The sequence below is a fragment of the Hypanus sabinus genome, unplaced genomic scaffold (assembly GCF_030144855.1).
Source record: "Hypanus sabinus isolate sHypSab1 unplaced genomic scaffold, sHypSab1.hap1 scaffold_154, whole genome shotgun sequence".
NCBI classification, from domain to species: Eukaryota; Metazoa; Chordata; class Chondrichthyes; order Myliobatiformes; family Dasyatidae; genus Hypanus; species Hypanus sabinus.
In genome coordinates this window covers 650,560-670,955 of record NW_026779616.1, presented here as the reverse complement: position 1 = coordinate 670,955, position 20,396 = coordinate 650,560, and positions in this window count along the sequence as shown.

Sequence of the window (20,396 nt, the reverse complement as noted above, 5' to 3'; positions counted from 1 at the left end):
CCTATCAATGTCTCTCTGCAATCTTCGAAAATCTTCTAAACTATCCACAACACTCCCAAACTTTCTGCCGTCTGCAATATTACTAATCCACCCTTCTATCCCTACATCCAGGTCGTTAATAAAAATCTCAAAAAGTAGAGTTCGCTGAACCGATTGATGTGGGACACCACTAGTCACAACTTTCAAATCTGAATTTATTCCCAGCAACACAGCGCTCGGCTTTCTGCAGCCAAGCAAATTCTGAAACCAACTGCACTTACTTCAATAGAGCCAATGACGACTGATTTTCTGAATAAGCCTATCATGTGAAACATTGTCAAAATATATGTAGATCTAATCAACTGCACTACAGTGATCTACATGTCTGGTCACCTCCTCAAAGAACTCCTTCAGGCTTGATAGGCACGATCTGCTCTTCACAAAGCCATGCGGACTGTCACTGATCAGACCATGATCCTCTAAATGTCCGTAGATCCAAATCTAAAAATCTTTTCCAACCGCATTTCCACCACAGACGTAAGGCTCACTGGTCTACTATACCCGGATTATCACTGTTAAGTTATTTGAAGAAGGGGACAACATTCGCCTCCCTGCAATCATGCGGAACCATTCCCGTGGACAACGAGGACAAAAAGATCCGAGCCGGAGGCTCAGCAATCTCTTCCCTCACCTCGTGGAGCATCCTGCGTAATAATCCGTCAGGCCGGGTGAAGTATCCGTGCTAACGTTAGGAGAGAGACTTTGAGGAGAGAGTTTCAGTGCTTATCTGATCCCGGGAGCGTGTAATGGGACGCTGTGGAGGGAGCTTTAATCTGTGTCTGACCCCGGTACTGTGTCCTGGGACGGTGTGGAGTGAGCTTCACTCCGGGTCTAACCCCTGGAGAGGGTGGTGGGACGGTGTGGAGGGATATTCACTCTGTGTCTGTCCCCGTGAGCGTGTGATGGGACGGTGTGGAGGGATATTCACTCTGTGTCTGATCCCGACAATGTATGATGTGTTGGTATGGAAGAAGAATAACTCTGTGTCTGATCCTGGGAGTGTGTGATGGGACAGTATAGAGGAATAATCACTCAGTGTCTGACCCTGGGAGTGTTTGATGGGACCGTGTAGAGGAATAGTCACTCTGTGTCTGATCCTGGGAGTGCGTGATGGGACAGTGTAGAGGGAGATTCTCTGAGCGTCTGACCCCCGAATTATGAAATGGGATCGTGTGGAGGGAGTCTTCAGTCTGGCGTGTACGTATCACATTCCAGGCATCCGAAAAGTTTTTTTGAAGTCTGTATGACGGCCCAGACAGCGTAGCCGCACGCTTTCAATACTTCTCTGAAATACTGGCAACCCCCAGTTAATTTCCGATGGGTGAAGTGAGTAAGACGCTGAGTGCAGCTACCTCCACACCATCCAAACAGAACACCAGGGAAGAGTTCAGAGTGAAGCTCACTCCGCTCAGTCCCCTCACACACCCCCGGGATCAGACACAGAGAGAAACACTCTCTACCCAGTCCCATCACACAATCCCGGCATCAAACACAGAGTGAAACTCTCTCCACACCGTCCCATCACACACCCCCGGGTTCAGGCACAGAGTGTATCTCCCTCCACAACTTCCCATCACACACACACGGGGTCAGGCACAGAGTGAATCTCCCTCCACACCGTCCCATCACACACACCCTAGTTCACGGACAGAGTGAATCTCCCTCCACACTGTCCCATCACACACTACCGGGGTCAGACACAGAATGAATCTCCCTTCACACCGTCTCATCAAACTCTCCTGGGGTCTGTCACAGAGTGAATCGCCCTCCACACTGCCCCATCTCACACCCCTGGGGACAGAAACAGAGTGCAGCTCCCACCACCCCGTCCCATTACACACTCCCGGGGTCAGACACAGAATGAATATCCCTCCACAGCGTCCCCTTACACAGTCCCAGGGTCAGACAAATGGTGAAGCGTTGGTGTTATTTCTGCTCTATTCCACCGGATATCGAACTCTCGGTTCTGAATTTCTGTGTGTACAGGCCGGTCGTGTAGTTTCACAAGAATTCTTCTCAGTGACTGCAAACTCACCACCTCTCCACAGACCTCCCTCCCCTCGCCCTGCCTCCTCAGTTCTACATGTGGTCTCACGGATCCTTATTATTTCTGTGACAGACACACTGTTGGAGACTGAAGTGCTGTTTATTGGTGAGATGGCAGAGAGGGAGTAAAGAGGAAGAGTTGCTCTGTTTCTGAATCAGTTTGGAGGGAGATTCACTCTATGTCTGATCTGTCAAGTGTGTGATGGGACTGTGTGGAGGAGGGTTTCACTCTATGTTTGACCCCGCAGGTATGTGATGGAACGGGGGATTGTTCTGAGGAACGGGACGGAGTGAAAGGTGCTTGACTCTGTGTCTGACCCCGTGTGGTGTGATGGGACAATGTGGACGGTGAGCTTCTCTGCATGTCTAACCCCGGGAGTGTGTGATGGAACGGTGAGGAGGGAGATTCACTCTGTGTCTGACACCGGGAGTGTGTGATGGGACGGTGTGGAGGGAGATTCCCTCTATGTCTAACACCAGGAGTGTGTGATGGGACGGTGAGGAGGGAGATTCACTCTGTGTCTGACCCCAGGAGAGTGTGATGGGAAGGTGTGGAGTGAGATTCAATATGTGTCTGACACCAGGAGTGTGTGATGGGACGGTGAGGAGGGAGATTCACTCTGTGTCTGACCCCAGGAGAGTGTGATGGGAAGGTGTGGAGTGAGATTCAATATGTGTCTGATCCCGGGAGTTTGGGATGGGACGGTGTGGAATCAACTTTATTCTGTGTAGGACGCAGTTTGTATGTGCTGGGGCTGTGTTTTGGGATCTTGACTCTGTGTCTGATCCCGGGCATGTGTTCTAGGAATTGTGCTGGGAACTTCTCTATCTGTCTGATATAAGGATCCTTTGATGGGACAGTGCAGGGGGAGCTTAACTCTGTCTCTTACCCGGCAAGTCTGTGTGATCGGTCCGTTTGGTGGGATTTCCACATTACACCTGACACCGGGAAAGTATGATGGGCCGTTTTAAATAATTCCCATTATGTTTCTGACTACTGACGAATATAATGGACGGTGTGGTGAGAGATTCACTGTCCATTGGTCCGATTTTCCAGAAAAGTCGGTGGGGCTGCGTTTTAACACTGTTTCTAAGCATCTTGAAATAAATTCAAAAGTGGAAGAGGTATGTGTGATATAACCACTCCAGAGTAAAAATCCCGCAACTCCAACCCAACACATATATCGGGCGTCAGACACACAGAAATGCTCCCTCCACACCGTCTGAGCACACACTCCCGGGGTCAGACACAGAGTGAAGCTCCCTCCACACCGTCTGATCACACACTCCCGGTGTCAGACACAGAGTGTATCTCTCTCCACACCTTCCCATCTCAAGCTTCCGGGGCGAGATACACAGTTAGTAGCCGCCTCACATTCCGATAACACAGTAACGGACAGAGAAACAGAGCGAAAATCCCTCTTCACTCCAACTCTCGCCTCTCACCAATCACCAGTTTTTCAGAGTTCCTGTAGTCTCTAACAGTGTGTCTGTCTCAGAGATTATAAGTGTGTGTGAGACCAGAGGTGGAACAGATGAGCGAGGGGGAGGGGAGAGCGCGCTGTGGACAGGTGGTGAGTTTGCAGTTACTGGGAGGAAATGGTGTGAAACCACCCGACCGGCCGGTACACACAGAAACGTAGAGAAGCTGAGAAACGAGAAATCGATTTTCGGTGGAATTGAGCAGAAATAACTCCAACGTTGTGCGAGGAGCTTGACCACGTGTCGGACCCCGAGAGTGTGTGATTGGACCGTATAGAACATAGAACAGAAAACAACACCGCTCATTAAAACCCTTCGGCCAACAATGTTGTGCCGACAATTATAATCGATTTAAATCAACAATGTAAATTCCTGCATATATCTGTCTATTAGACCATTAAAATTCATTAGTGTATGTGCCTCCACCACTGACTCAGGCAGTGCAGTCCACGCACCAAGCAATCTCTGAGCAAAATACCTTCCTCTGATAACCCCTTCATCTTTATTCCCCTTACCTTAAAGCTATGTCCTCTTGCATTGTATAGTGGTGCCTTGTCCACTCTATCTATTTCTCTTAATATCTTGTATACGTCTAGCAGGTCTCCTGTCATCCTACATCTCTCCAGAGAGTAAATCCCTAGCTCCCTTAATCTCTGATCATAATGCGTACTCACCAAACCAGTCAACATACCGGTAAATCTCCTCTGTACCCTTTCCAATGCTTCCACATCCTCCCTGTAGTGAAGCGACCAGAATTGGAATAACCCGCGATTCTTAAACTCTAACCCTCGATTTATGAAAGCCAACACTCCACTGGATTTCGTAACTACCCTGTTTACTGTGAGGCAACTTTCAGGGATCTCAGGTCATGTACCCCCAAAAACCTCAGCACCTCGACACTCCCATTATCCTGCCATTTACTTTGTACTCTGCATTGGTGTTTGTCCTTCCAAAAGTGTACCATTTCACACATCTCCGGGTTGAACTCCATCTGCCACTTCTCAGCCCACTTCTGCATCCTATCAATGTCTCTCTGCAATCTTCGTCAATCTTCTAAACTATCCACGACACCACCAACCTTTGTGCCGACTGCAATTTTTTCCAACCCACCCTTCTACCCCCACATCCAGGTCGTTATTAAAAAATCACAAAAAGTAGTTTCTCCAACGCACCGGTCACCATGGCTCCTTCACTCTACTATTCTTTATCTTCCTCACCTCGACAAATTTAACCCTAAAATCCTGCAACAGATCCGGAAACTTCGAACAAATGTCCATAGAACATTTCCCTACTGTAAGATCATCTCATTTCACACACGCGTGAAACTTAAAGCCTCATAATCTCTCGTTCCCTTCTTAAAAAATTATGTGTCCTCTCTGTTTGTACTCTTATCCATGAGGCAAATGGAGGCAGTTCAACTGTCTGTCTGATATCGGTGCTGCGTAACGGGGCGGAGAGCAGGGAGATTCACCATATGTTTGACCACAGGAATACGTGATCAGACGGGAAGGAGTGAGTTTCAATGCTTATTTGACCCCGGGAGCGTGTGTGATAGGACGCTGTACAGCAGGGGTGTCAAACTCATTTTAGGTCACGGGCCGGATTGGGCAAAATGCAGCTTCATGATCGGACGCAGCTTTCATTGCCTCCGTTTTTTCAGACTGTTTTCATGTGTCTCAGTCTCTGCTACAACTACAAGGTGTTTCACTTCACAAATTCCGTTTCTTAAGAAGAAAACTGCTGAGCAAGCATGATTAACTTACAATCATAGGCTTTATATCGCCATTAATAATTAAAATAATAGATCTATCTAAAATGAACTCGCGGGCCGGATATAATTGTGCGCCGGGCCGGATATGGCCAGCGGGCCGTGAGTTTGACATCACAGCTGCACAGGGAGCTTTACTCTGTGTCTGACCCCAGTACTGTGTACTGGTACGGCGTGGAGAGAGCTTCACTTCGCTTCTAATCCAGGGAGCATGTGATGGAACTGTGGAGGGAGCTTCCCTCCTGGTATAACCCCGGGAGCTTGTTGTGGGACTGTGTCGCGGGAGATTCACTCTTTGACTGACCCCGGGAGTTGGTGATGAGACCGTGTGAAGGGAGATTCTCAGTGTGTCAGACACCGAGAGTGTGTGATGGGACGTTGTGGAGGGAGCTTTTCTGAGCGTCTGACCTCCGAATTATGGAATGGGTTCGTGCAGAGGGAGCGTCAGTCTGGCGTGTACGTATCACATTCCCGGCGTCAGTAAAGGATTTTGATGCCTGCATGACGGCCCAGTAGGTGCAGCTGCACGCTTTCAATACTTCTCTGAAATACTGACATCCCCCAGTTATGTTCCAAAGGGTGAAGAGATTAAGACACAGAGTGTAGCTACCTCCACACCATCCAAACATAGAACCCCAGGGTCGAGCTCAGAGTGAAGCTCACTCCGCTCGGTCCCCTCACTCACCCCCGGGGTCAGACACAGAGAGAGGCTCCCTACGCACCGTCCCATCACACTCTCCCGTGGTCAGACTCGGAGTGAATCTCCCTCCAACCTTTCCATCACACACTCCCGGGGTCACCCACAGAGTGAATCTCACTACACACCATTCCAACACACACACCTTGGGTCACACACAGAGTGAATCTCCCTCCACACTGTCCCAACCCACACGCCCGGGGTCACACACAGATTGAAACTCCCTCCACAGCGTCCCATCACATAATCCCGGGGGCAGACACAGACTGAATTTCCCTCCAACCGGCAATATCACACACTCCAGGGGTCAGACACAGAGTGAATCTCCCTTCACACCGTCGCATCACACACTCCCGGGGTCAGAGACAGAGTGAATCTCTCTCCACACTGACCCATCACACACTCCCAGGGTCAGACACACAGTGAATCTCCCTCCACACTGGCCCATCACACACCCCCGGGGACAGACACAGAATGAAGTTCACTCCACACCTTCCCGTCACACACTCCCGGGGTCAGACACAGAGGGAATCTTCCTCCACACCGTCCCATCACACACTCCCGGGGTCAGACACAGAGTGAATCTCTCTCCACACCGTCCCATCACACACTCCCGGGACCAGACACAGAGTGAATCTCCCTCCACACCGTCCCATCACACACTCCCGGGGTCAGACACAGAGTGAATCTCCCTCCACACCGTCCCATCACACACTCCCGGGACCAGACACAGAGTGAATCTCCCTCCACACTGTCCCATCACACACTGCCCGTGTCAAACACAGAGTGAATCTACCTCTACACCGTCCAATCGAAAAACCCCCGGGGTCAGACACAGAATGAAGTTCACTCCACACCTTCCCGTCACACACTTCCGGGGTCGGGGACAGATTCAATCTCTCTACACACCGTCCATCACACACTCCCGGGGTCAGACACAGAGTGAATCTCCCTCCACACCGTCCCATCACACACACCCGGGGTGAGACACAGAGTGAATCTCCCTCCACACCGTCCCATCACACACTCCCGTGGTCATACACAGTGTGAATCTCCTTCCGCACCGTCCTGTTCGAAACTTCCGTGCTCAGGTACAGAGTGACTCTCCCTCCACACCGTTCCATTACACAACTCCGTGGTCAGTCAAATGGTCAATTGATGCTATTTTTTTCTCATTTCCACCGGATATCGATTTCTCGCTTGTCTGCTTCTCTAGGTCTCTGTGCATTTACTCGCAGTGACTGAAAACTCTCCACCTGTCCACAGCCCGCACTCCCCTCCCCCTCTATCCACAGTTCTACCTCTGGTCTCACACACTCTTATTACCTCTGAGACAGGCATACAGTTAGAGACTACAGGACGCTGAAGTACTGGTGGTTGGTGAGTGGGAGAAAGGGAGTGAAGAGTGAGATTCAATCTCTTTATGAATCCGCTGCTGTGTTAGCGGACTGTGAGGCGGCAGATTCTCTCCGTGTCTTACACCGGGAGTGTGTGATGGGACGGTGTGGAGGGTGGTCACTCTGTATCTGACCCCGGGAGTGTGTGATGGGACGGTGTGGAGGGAGATTCGCTCTGTGTCTGGCCCCGGGATTGTGTGATGCGACGGTGTGGAGGGATCACTATTCTATGCCTGTCTTCCGGCGAACGCAGTGCACGGGTGTAGGGGTTTCATTGTTACTTGTTCGGAAATTTCGGAACAAATTTATCAAGGGACCGGTGAGGAGGGTGCTTCATTCTGTACTGGACTAGGTGTGTGTGATGGGACGGTGTGGGGGTATATTTACTCTTTGTCTGACCCCGGGAAAGTGTGATGGGACGGTGTGGAGGGAGAGTCACTCTGTGTCTGACTTCGGGAGTGTGTGATGGGACGATGTGGAGGGAACTTCACTCTGGATCTGACGCCGGGTCTATGTGATTGGACGGTGTGGAGGGAGTTTCACTATGTTTCTGACCCCGGGATTGTGTGATAGGCCGTTGGGAAAGGATCCCAATGTGTCTGACACCCGGCCGATATAATGGACGGTGTGGAGAGAGTCTTATTTTCCAGAAAGTACGATGGGACGAGACAATATTGTTCTAGCTTTCTTTCCAAGGGTCCTTAAATACATTCAAAAGAGGAAGAGGTATGTGTGAGCCACACAAACGATTTTTTTAAAGTGGGGAACGTCTGATTATGAGGCTACAAAATTAGAACATCCGTTGTGTGAATTGGGATGATGTATCTGCAGAGAGATGAACTATGTTTGTTCGATGTTTAGGGATCTCTTGCAGGATGTTAGGGTTATTTTTTTCCAGTGAAGAAGATTAAGAATGGTAGAGTGAAGTCACAATGGGGACCGGTGCGTTGGATAATCTAGTCATGAAGAAGTAGGCAACATACACGACGTTTAGGAAGCAATGATCAGATGGGTCTATTGAGGAATTTTGGGTAGCAAGAAATGAGGTTAAGAAGGAACTGAGGAGAGCAAGAAGAGGGTAGTAGAAGGCCTTGGCGAGAAAGGTAATTGAAAAAGCCAAGGAATTCTTCAATTATGTGAAGAACAAAATGATGTGAGGAGTGAATATAGGACCTATTAGAGACAAAGGTGGGAAGATGTGCCATGAGGCTCTGGAATTGAGCAAGGTCCTCAATAATTACAAGTCCTCGGTATTCACCAATATGAGGGAACTTGTTTACGTTGAGGACAATATGAGTGAGGTTGGTGTTCGGGAGCACGTTGATATTCAGTGAGATTAGGCGTTGGAGTTGTTAAAATACGTTAGTGTTGATAATTCCCCAGGGCCTCACGGAATGGTCCGCAAGCTGCTCCACGAGGCGAGGAAAATATTCCTGAGCCTCTGTCTAGGATCTTAATGTCCACGTTGTCCACTGGAATGGCACCGGAAGGTTGGTGGGACGCTAATGTTGTGCCCTTCTTCAAATATGTTAGTAGGGATAGTCCGGGTAATTATGGACCAGTGAGCCTTATGTCTGTAGTGGAAAAACTGTTGGAAAAGCTTCATAGAGATTGGATCAATGAGCATTTCAAGAATCATGGTCGTGTCTACCAAGCCTGATAGAGTACTCTGAGGAGTTGACCAGGCATATAGATTGGGGTAGTGCAGTGCATGTGGTCTTCATGTACTTGAGTAAGGCAGTTGGCAAGGGTCCTCACGGTAGGCTTATTCGGAAAGTCAGAAGGCATAGGATCCAGGGAAGGTAGTTCAGGTGGATTCAGAATTGGCTTGGCTGCCGAAAGACGAGTGTTGGGGTACAGGGAGTAAATTCAGATTGGAAGTATTTTGACTAGTGGTGTCCCACAAGGATCTGTTCGGGTATCTCTACTTCTCGTGATTTTTATTAGTGGCAGGGTCGAAGGGTTGGTTGGCATGTTTGCAGACGACACAATATTTGGTAGTGTAGTGGATAGTGCAGAGGATTCCCGAAAGTTTCAGAGTAAGATTTATAGGATGCAGAAGTGGGTTGAGAACTGACAGATGAAGTTCAACACGGAGAAGTGTGAGGTGGTACAATTTGGAAGGACAAACCTCAAGGAAGAGTACCAAGTAAATGGCAGGATACTTGGGAGTGTGGAGGAGCAGAGAGATCGGGGGCAAATGTCCTGAGATCCCTAGATGTTGCCTCACAGTAGATAGGGTAGTTAAGAAATCCAGTGGAGTGTTAGATTTCATAAGTCGAGTGATAGAGTTAAAGAGTCGCGGGTCATTCCAGTTCTGTTCGCTTCCCTATAGGGAGAATGAGGAAGCATTGGAAAGGGTACACAGGAGATTTACCAGTATGCTGCCTGGTTTAGAGCGAATGCATTATGAGCAGCGATTAAGGGAGGTAGGGTTTTACTTATTGGAGAGATAGAGGATGACAGGAGACATGATATATGAATATAAGATATTAATATGAATAGATGAAGTGGACACTCATTGCCTCTTCCCCAGGGCACCACTGCTCAGGACAAGTGGACATGGCTTTAAGGTAAGGGGTGGGAAGTTCAAGGGAGATATTGGAGGAAGGTGTTTTTTACTCAGATAGTGGTTGGTGCGTGGAATGCACTGCTTGAGTCAATGGTGGAGTCCCATACAATAGATAAATTTAAGAGGTATATTGGGGGTTTATATGGGAGGCATGGTATAAGGGTCGTCACAACATTGTGGGCCGAAGGGCCTGTAATGTGTGGTGTTGTTCTCGGTTCTATATTCTATACAGTCCCATCACACACTCTAGGGGTCCGACACATGGTCAAGCTCCCACCACACACTTTCTTTTTATTTCTGCTCAATTCCACCGGATATCGATTTCTCGTTCCTCAGCTTCTTTACGTTTCTGTGTGTACAGGCCGGTCGTGTGGATTCACACCATTTCCTCCCAGTGATTGCAAACTCACCACCTGTCCACAGCCCTCTTTCCACTCCCCCACCTTCCGCTGTTCTATCTCTGGTCTCACAGACAATTATTATCTCTGGGACAGACACACTGTTGGAGACCACAGCAACCCTGAAAAACTGGTGATAGGTGAGAGGGGACCGATGGAGTGAAGAGGGAGTTTCGCTCTGTTTCTCAATCCGTTACTGTGCTATCGGTCTGTGAGGCGGCAGATTCACTCTGTGTCTGGCCCCAGGAGCGTGTGATGGAACGGTGTAGAGGGAGAATCACTCTGTGTCTGACCACGAGAGTGAGCGATAGGACAGTGTGGAGGGAGCTTCAGTCTGAGTCTAACCCCGGGAGTGTGTGATGGGACGGTGTGGAAGCAACTTTACTCTGTGTCTAGCGCAGTTAGTATGTGCTGGGACTGTGGTTTGAAATCTTGACCCTGTGTCTATTCCCTGCAATGTGTTTTACAGAATGTGTTAGGAACATCTGTATGTCTGCCAGCAGGACTATTTGATGGGATAGTGCATGAGGAGCTTCATCCTGAATCCAAACCTCCGAGTCTGTGTGATTGGGCAGATTGGATGGATCCTTACTTTTGATCTGATGCCTGGAATGCGTGATGGGGATGGGTGAAAGGATTCCCAATCTGTGCCTGATTACCGGCTGATGTAATTGACCCTGAGAAGTCACATTCACAGTTTACCGGTAGTATTTTACAGAACAAACGATGGGCGAAGCAACATTGTTCTAACTGTGTTGCAAAGCGTCTTGAAATAAATTTAAAAGAGGAACAGAGATGTGTGATATATCCTCACCGGAGTGAATCTCCCTCCACACAATGCCAGATCATACCTCGGGTGTCAGACACATAGAGAATCTCCATCCATATCGTCCTATCACGTTTTCTCGGTGTCACTCACAGATTGACTCTCCCTCCGCACCGTCCCATCATACATCCTGGAGTCAGAAACAGAGTAAAGCGCCCTCCACACCTTTGGTATTATTTCTGCTGACTTCCACGCATATCGATCTGTCCGTTGTCTTCTGCTCCGCCTCTCTGTTTGTACAAGCCAGTCATGAACAAACACGACAATGTGTTTTGGGTGAGTGTTTCAGGAATTTCTCTTTAAGACTGCCCACAGGACTATTTGATGGGAGAGTGTAGATGAAGCTTCACTCTGTCTCTGAACCGCCGAGTCTGTGTGATCGGACGGTTCGGAGGGATCTTCTCTTCAGAAGTAGCGCCATGAATGTGCGATGGGCAGGTGTGAAAGGATCCCCGTTCTCTGTATGACTACGGGTGGATGTAATGGACGGTGTGGAGAGAGATTCACTGTTCATTGCTCCTGTTTTCCAGAATAGACGATGGGACGAAGCAGCATTGTTCCAACTCTGTTTGAAAGCGTCAGGAAATAAACTCGAAAGAGGAAAAGGTACGCGTGATATATGCACACAAGCGTGAAGCTCCACCCAGTCCATCCCATCACATACTTCGGGGGTCAGACACACAGAGTTGCTCGCTGCAGACTGCCCCATCATGCCCTCCCGGGGTCAGACACAGAGTGAAGCTCCTCGCAAGACGTTCCATCACACAATCCCAAAAGCACAAGATTTCCCTCACGGGAAACCTTTCCAAAATGTCGTGAAACATAGGTTAAATCGGCAAATGGCTGTTTGGATTTTTTTAAATGGCTTAAAGTAAGAAAGCAGAGGGTAGTTGTGGAAGGAAAGTATTCTGCCTGGAGGTCGGTGATTAGTGGAGGGCCGCAAGGATCTGTCCTGGGACCCCAGCTATTAGTGATTTTTATAAATGACCTGGATGTAGAGTGGAAGGATGAGTGAGTAAGTTTGCGGATGATATGAAGGTTGGAGGAGTTGCGGATGGAGCTGCAGGTTGTCGAATGTTACAAGAGGATATAGACAACTGTAGACTTGTGCAGAAAAATAGCAGATGGAGTTCAATCCGGACAAATGTGTGGTGATGCATTTTAGAAGGACAAACCAGAAGACCGAGTACAGGATTAATGGTCAGTTAATTAAGAATGTTGATGAATAAAGGCTCTTTCGGGTTCAAATCCGTACATCCCTCAAGGTCGCTGCACAGGTTGATAGGGTAGTTAAGAAGTACTAAACCCATAACCCTCCATTTTTTCTTTTATCCATGTGCCTGTCCAAGAGGTTCTTAACTACCCATAATGTTTCAGCCTCCATCACAATCCCTGACAAGTAATTCCAGGAACTCAAAACTCTTTGTTTAAATAACTTACCCCTGATGTCTCCCCTAAACTTTCCTACCTTAGTTTGTTTACATATGCCCTCTTGTGTTTGCTGTTGTTGCCCTGGGAAACAGGTACTGACTATCCACCCTATATATGCCTCTCATAATCTTGTAGACTTCTATTAAGTCCCCTCTTATTCTTCTACGGTTCAAATAGAAAAGTCCCAGCTCTGCTAACCTTGCTTCATTTGACTTGTTCTCCAAACCAGGCAACATCCTGGTAAATCTCCTCTGCACCCTCTCCATACCTTCCACATCCTTCCTATGGGATGCTGGGCTTCATTAATAGGGGGATTTTATTCAAGAGTAGAGAGGTCATGTTGCAACTCTACAAATCTCTGATGAAACCGCACTTAGATAATTGTGTTCAATTCTGGTCACCTCATTGTAGGTTTAATATGTTTTTAAGGATTAGATGGGTCGGCATAACTTGGAGTGCTGAAGATCCTTTACAGTGCTGTAGTGTTCTATGTTTCTACGTACCTCCCTCCACATTGTTTTTTGGGGGAGTGTGTTAGGATCTCCTCTGTATGTCTGACAACAGGACTATTTGATGGGAGAGTGCATAAGGAGCTTCATTGTGTCTCTAACACGCCGAGTCTGTGTGACCGGACGGTTCGGAGGGATCTTCACTTTACTCCTGACGCCTGGAATGTGTGATAGGCATGTGTAAAAGGATTACCATTCTTTGTTTGACTACCCGCGGATGTAATGGACGGTTTGCGGACAGATTCATAGTTTATTGCTACTAATGTGAAGAGCAGACGATGGGGAGAAGACACACAATTGTTCTACAAACGTTCGTAATTCTGTTTCAAGGTGTCTTGAAATAAATTCAGAAGAAGAAGAAAATCTGTGATATATCCACACCAGAGTGAAGCCTACTCCACTCCATCCCATTTCCTAATTCGGGGGTCAGACACACAGAGAAGAACCCTCCACACGGTCCCATCAAACCCTCCCTTGATCAGACACACAATCAAGTTCCCTCCACACATCCCTGTGTGTACCGGCCGCTCTTGTGGATTCTCACCCCTTTCTCCCAGTGACTGCAAACTCAATACGCCTTCACAGCCCTCCCTCAGCCCCGCGTCCATACACTGTTCTGCCTCTGGTCGCACACACACTTATTACCGGTGAGACTCTACAGGAACTGTTGTCTGGTGAGAGGCAGGGAGTTACCGTACTGTGAAATGTCGGATTAACTCTGTGTCTGACTCCTGGACTGCGCGCTGGGACTCGGTGGACGGAGCTTCACTATGTTTCCAATCCCGGGGAGGGTGGTGGGACCGTGCGCAGGAGAGCTTCACTCTAGGTCTGACGCTGCAAGTGTGTAATGGGACGGAGTGGAGGGAGATTCACTCTGTGTCTGACCCCGGGAGTGTGTGATGGGACGGAATGGAGGGAGATTCACTCTGTGTCTGACCCCGGCAGTGTGTGAAAGGACAGTGTGGATGTAACTTCTCTGTGTGCCTGTCCCCCGATATATGAAAGGGGATGGAGGGTGCTTCACTCTGGTGTGGATGTATCATTCATAATTCTTGCTCTTTTGAATTTATTTAAGGAATCTTTGAAACAGAGTTAGAACAATGTAGCTTCGCCCCATCCTTTCACACCGGCCCATCACACATTCCAGGCGTCAGGTGTAAAGTGAAGATCCCTCCGAACCGTCCGGTGACACAGATGGAGAGTTTCTGCGAGAGCTCTTGAACTGTCTGCTGAGCCGACGCCACTGCTATTACTAATTTTATTTTTTCCTGTCTGTATGCCGGCCCAGTCAGTGTAACCGCAAGCTTTCAATACTTCACTGAAATACATACACCCCTCAGAGAGTCAAATCTCAGACACCGCGCAGCGTGTGTTAGTTTCCTGTAAACTTCAGCATCTAAATATATGCATTCTTTGATAAGTTCTACACGGTGTGAAAAGGGCAATCTGTTGCTAGTCTCGGTGGCTCGGTTACTTCGGTGGGTGTTTCTGGTTTGTCCCGGGGCCTTGGTTTCTAGAGCACAGAGGACCTGAATAAACAGGAAGTTGCGGTAGGCGATGGGGTGTTGGTTGTAAACCACTCGGACAGTAAATGCAACATATCCGCCCGAGAGAGCGAATAGAAGAAAAAAAAAGAGGGAGCTCGAGAGAGAAGTCTAATTGATTCCCTCCAACAATCCACCCTCTCTATTTCTACCCAACTCTACATTCTCTTGCACTTCTCGCTCTCCCCTTCTTTCAGTGATACCCCTTTCTAACCCCTGTCACTCAAGATTCTCTCTCCGCCAAACGCTAACTTTTTACTACCTCTCCATCTGTTTCTCCCAGCTCTCACTACACCCCCACCCCGCCACTCTCATCTCTCAAGACCACCCTCCTCACAACCTCAATCTCCCTCTCCCCCAGCACTTCCTCCCCCTGCTTGCGAGTCCTCTCTTTATCAGCAGCCCATCCGGTGTTTCTCTGAGTCGGTCTGATCCGCTTGTCAACACGGGCTTCCTCTGACAACGGTTACTTCCACTCGCTGAGCTCAGAGACGCAGAGAATCCTCCACAGGATGGACGACAGCGAGACTTACATGAAAATGCAGATCGTAAAACCCATCTCACCGTCTCCATCGAGAGGTAAGTGGGGCAGAGACACCCGGGGAGTGTGTGATGCGGAGTTGTGGAGGGAGATTTATTCTGTGTCTGACCCCGGGAGCGTGTGATGGGACGGTGTGGAGGGAGATTTCTTCTGTGTCTGACCCCGGGAGTGTGTGATGGGACGGTGTGGAGGGAGATTTATTCTGTGTCTGACCCCGGGAGCGTGTGATGGGACGGTGTGGAGGGAGCTTCACTCTGTGTCTGACCCCGGGAGTGTGTGATGGGACGGTGTGGAGGGAGATTCACTCTGTGTCTGACCTCGGGAATGTGTGATGGGACGGTCTGGCGGGAGATTTATTCTGTTTCTGACCCCGGGAGCGTGTGATGGGACGGTGTGGAGGGAGATTCACTCTGTATCTGACTCCGGGAGTGTGTGATGGGACGGTGTAGAGGGAGATTCATTCTGTGTCTGACCCCGGGAGTGTGTGATGGGACGGTGTGGAGGGAGATTCACTCTGTATCTGACCCCGGGAGTGTGTGATGGGACGGTGTGGAGGGAGATTCACTCTGTATCTGACTCCGGGAGTGTGTGATGGGACGGTGTAGAGGGAGATTCATTCTGTGTCTGACCCCGGGAGTGTGTGATGGGACGGTGTGGAGGGAGATTCACTCTGTATCTGACTCCAGGAGTGTGTGTTGGGACGATGTAGAGGGAGATTCATTCTGTGTCTGACCCCGGGTGTGTGTGATGGGACGGTGTGGAGGGAGATTCACTCTGTGTCTGACCCCGGGAGTGTGTGATGGGGCGGTGTGGAGGGAGATTCATTCTGTGTCTGACCCCGGGAGTGTGTGATGGGACGGTGTGGAGGGAGATTCACTCTGTGTCTGACCCCGGGAGTGTGTGATGGGACGGTGTGGAGGGAGATTCACTCTGTATCTGACTCCAGGAGTGTGTGTTGGGACGGTGTAGAGGGAGATTCATTCTGTGTCTGACCCCGGGTGTGTGTGATGGGACGGTGTGGAGGGAGATTCACTCTGTGTCTGACCCCGGGAGTGTGTGATGGGGCGGTGTGGAGGGAGATTCACTCTGTGTCTGACCCCGGGAGTGTGTGATGGGGCGGTGTGGAGGGAGATTCACTCTGTGTGTGACCCCGGGAGTGTGTGATGGGACGGTGTGGAGGGAGATTCACTCTGTGTCTGACCCCGGGAGAGTGTGATGGGACGGTGTGGAGGAAGATTCACTCTGTGTGTGACCCGGGGAGTGTGTGATGGGACGGTGTGGAGGGAGATTCACTCTGTGTGTGACCCCGGGAGTGTGTGATGGGTCGGTTGGGAGGGAGCCTCACCCTGTTTCTGACTCTCACTGTTCTGTCCACAGAAGTCACTGATGTATCGGATGTGGAACTTCATTTCAAGACCCTCTCTGTTCCCAGGGTTCGGACGAATGGAGGTCAGTTTCACTTTGTTGGTTTGACTCTGCTCAGCTGATGTGCCTATTCCTGTTGAGAAATTTCTTGGCATGCTCACTGTTAATCCTAATTGATCCCTGTGAGTCAGTTCAGAGCAATGCGTGAGAGACTGGATGAGATACGAGCTCTCTGGTGTGGTCGGTGAGGAGTGAGCGTTCTAGGAAGGGTCGGTTTGGAGGCGGGGCAGTATAGAGGGATGGCTGAAAAACAGGATGGGGAGTTGCTGTGTGTGGGGTCGGTGCAGAGAATGCCTTGAAATTTTTTGTGCGGTGGTAGCACAGTGAGAGGGGTTTAAACTGGGGACACTGAGGAGGGATTGCGTGGTGGGGGAGGGCGTGGTGCGACAGCCGGGAGTGTTGTGGCATGACGGTGAGCAGGATACACCTTGGGAGGAGTGCGGCAAGAGGCAACTCTCTCAACCCCCTCTCTCCTCACTTTCCCCTGCTTCCCTCTTTTTCTCACATCTCTCACACGCCGCTGATCCTCTCTCAGCCTCCTTTCTTCCTCTCTGGCCCACTATTTCCTTTCTCTCACCATTCATCTCACGCTCTCACCCCTTTCCCAACCATTCTCTTTGCCTTTTCCACATCTCTCCCCTTTTACGCCTCCCGCTCTCTCCGTTGCCATTTCCCCTCCAGCTGTTTCTCTTTCCCACTCACCCCTTCCCCACACTCTCTGCTCCCTCTCTCACACTCCCCATCTCGCCCGCTCTCGCTGTCCTCGCGCACTCTTTCCGTCACTTCCCTCACTTCGTCAGTCCACTTCCTTTCCCTCCTAACTCCCTGTCCCCGTTCATCCCCTCTCGCTGTCCCCCAATTTTCCGATCTACTCCCCTATACACCTTCTCTGCCTCTGTATTCACCCCGCCTCTCTCTCCCACACGCTCTCTCCTCTCTCGCATAACATTCACTCTTTAACCCCTCTCCCTTTCTCTCTCGCTCCGTTTGTCTTGTACCCCTCTGCCATCTAAATTTCTCCTCCCAATCCCTATACTCACCTTCTTTTTCGCTATCCCTCTCACCGGTCTCACTCTCCTTCAGGCATAACCTCGCTCCCTTTACTCCGTCCCTCTCTCTTTCCCCTTTCTTGCCTCCATTCACTCATTTTCTCGTCCATCGCTCCAATCGTTCACTCCTCACTCCAATTATCCTTTTCATCCTCACTCTCCTGCTCTGTCTCCTCTGCTCTCCCCCCTCTCTTCCAACTCTCTCTCATTCCAATCCCTACCTCTCAGCCCTCTCCTTCCGCTCTCTATTTTCTTGTCCCTCTTTCCTCTCCCCTCCACCATTCTTTACAGGTTCTCCGCCTATTTCTCTCTCTCTCATTCTCTCACTTTCTTCCTCAGACAGTCAGACCTTCACCTACTCAGAGCTGAATATTGGGAAAGACGAACGCCTCACCGATGAGGGTGAGGATCCTCCCATTGTCCCGGGACACGGCGAGCTGCGAGTCACTGTACAGACAGGTCAGAGTTCACAGTAGTGTCGCCGTTCTGAAGGGGTCACGTGTTATACTCCCAAGTGTCCAGGTTTCTAATGCATCTGTCTGGACCACTACCTCTGGCAGTTTGTGCCATGGACCGACCACAATCTGGGTAACAGAAGGTTGCTAATCGGCTCCCCAATTCAATGTGTTTGCAGGTTACTCCCCTCAACTTAGACCTGCGAACTCTTCTCCTCGATTCTCCAAGACGATAGAAAATGACTCTGCGTATTCACTCTGTTTCTGCACCTCGAGGCTTTAAATACTTCTGAAAGGTCACCCCTGTACTGCAAGGAATATAGTCCTAACCTTCCTGACTTCTCTCTGTATCTCCCTCCATCGTGTCCGGACAGTACTTTTGTCAATCTCCACCTGCACCCCTTCCAGTTCAATGTGCTTCAAATGTCGCCCCTCGTAATAATGATCAGAGATGTGTTTACAGACGAGCACCTTGATTGTCTAATTAAGTACGTGAATTTCAACACTAAACACCTTGTGTCTACACCAGCTAACTCACCCTGACCTTCCATGCACGGTCAGAGAACAGAAGAAATATCACCAGTTGAAAGGGAGTTTCTGCTGCTGGTCACGTGTTTCCTTGTCAAGGGCAGGCTCTGCCGCACGATTCTAACTGAGTTTGTCGAAGAAGTAACGAAGAACGTTGATACGTTTAGGACGGTAGATGTGGTCTACATGCATTTAGTAAGGCATTTGACATGATCCCCACCAGAGACTCATCCAGAAAGTCATGAGACATGGGATCAGTGGAACCTTGGCTGTTTAGTTATAACATTGGCTTACAGGAAGAAAGCATCGGGTAGTTGTAGAAGAAAAGTTTTCTGCCTGGAGGTCGGTGACTAGTGGAGTGCCAGAAACTTCTGTCCTGAGACCCCTGCTGTTTGTAAATGTTATAAATGACCTTGATGAAGAGGCGGAAGGATAAGTGGGTAGGTTTGAGGATGCCACGAATAATAGAGGAGCTGTGAATGGAGCTGCAGTTTGTCGAAGGTTACAAGAGAATATAAAAAGGATCCAGAGTTGGGCAGAAAAGAGGCAGATGGAGATCAATCCGGATAAGTGTGACGTGATGCATTTTGGAAGGACAATCCCGAATGCTGAGAAAGGGTTAATGGCCGTCTACATAAAAGTGTTGGTGAACAGCAGGAACTTTGGTTTCAAATCCATACATCACTCAGGATGCGCAGGTTGATAGGGTAGTTCAGAATGTCTGTGGGATTCTGGACTTCATTAACAGCGGGATTGAGTTCAGGAGTAGAGAGGTCATGTTGCAACTCTACAAATCTCTGTTGAGGCCGCGCTTAGATAATTGTGTTTAGTTCGGGTCATCTCAGTATATGAAGTATATGGAAGCAATGGAAACGGTGCAGAGGAGATTTACCAGGATGTTGCCTGGATTGGAAAACAAGCCTTATGAGGCACGGATAGCAGAGCTGGGAATTTTCTCTTTGGAGCGTACAAGGATAGAAAGGGACTTGATAGATGTCTACAAGATTATGAGAGGCATCGATAGGTTGGATAGCAAGTTCGTGTTTCCTAGGGCACCAATAGCAAACACCAGAGGGCATATGTACAAATTTAATGAACTGAAATTTAGGGTAGACTTCAGTGGTAAGTTTTATACACAGAGGCTTGTGAGTGCCTGGAATGACTTGCCAGGGATGGTAGTGGAGACTAAAACATTAGGGGTATTCATGAAACTCTTGGACTGGCAAATGGCCAATTAGAGGGTTATGTGGTGTTGTGGATTCAGTACGTTTTTAAAGGAATAAATGGGTCGGCACAATATCGAGGACTGAAGGACCTGTACTGTGCATTAGTGTTCTAGTGTTCCAGTGTTCTACTGCCCACTGCTCTGTCCCCGTCAGACCTTCTTGTCTCCTCTGTCAGATTGGCCTGTTGCTGAGGAACCCCGTCCATCTTTGTTGATGCACCACCGAAAGCATCCAATCACAATACAACTGGGCTTGGGAGGGTAACTACTCCCTCGGTGACCGGAGGGAAGTGCAGAGAGTCGTGATCGTGGAGGTATCAGCCTCACCTCCATGGACTCGCTCTGCACTTCTCGCTAAAGCAGACAGCCGGCCTGGATAATTATCTTGCTCCCATCACCTCCTATCGTAGGAAGATGCGAAAGTGCATTTCACTAGGCTCAAAGGCAGGTTCCACCCCGCTGTT